Here is a 309-nt window from a genome sequence, read left to right on the forward strand (position 1 = left end):
CGATCAAGGCGGTCAGCACGGCGACAACCGCCGAGTAAAAACGCTCGCGGCGTAAAACAGAACTACGAGATGGCTTGATCCTCGAAAGGGGTACGTAGGCAGCTCGTCGAAGGACGAGTTCAGCTATCCCCTTCTCCAAAAAGGGGGGGAGTGGGTGCGCATACTCGTATTCTCCCACATAGGAAAAGATGCGTTATTGTAATTGAATTCTATAGAGATTTCGAAATTTTTTACGAAATATGCGTTGCTCTTTTTTAAGACCAAATCGCAAAACAATCTCACTTCAGCACCAAAAATATACGTATAGTC

This window comes from Brassica oleracea, unplaced genomic scaffold, assembly GCF_000695525.1.
Source record: "Brassica oleracea var. oleracea cultivar TO1000 unplaced genomic scaffold, BOL UnpScaffold00858, whole genome shotgun sequence".
Classification (NCBI taxonomy): Eukaryota; Viridiplantae; Streptophyta; class Magnoliopsida; order Brassicales; family Brassicaceae; genus Brassica; species Brassica oleracea.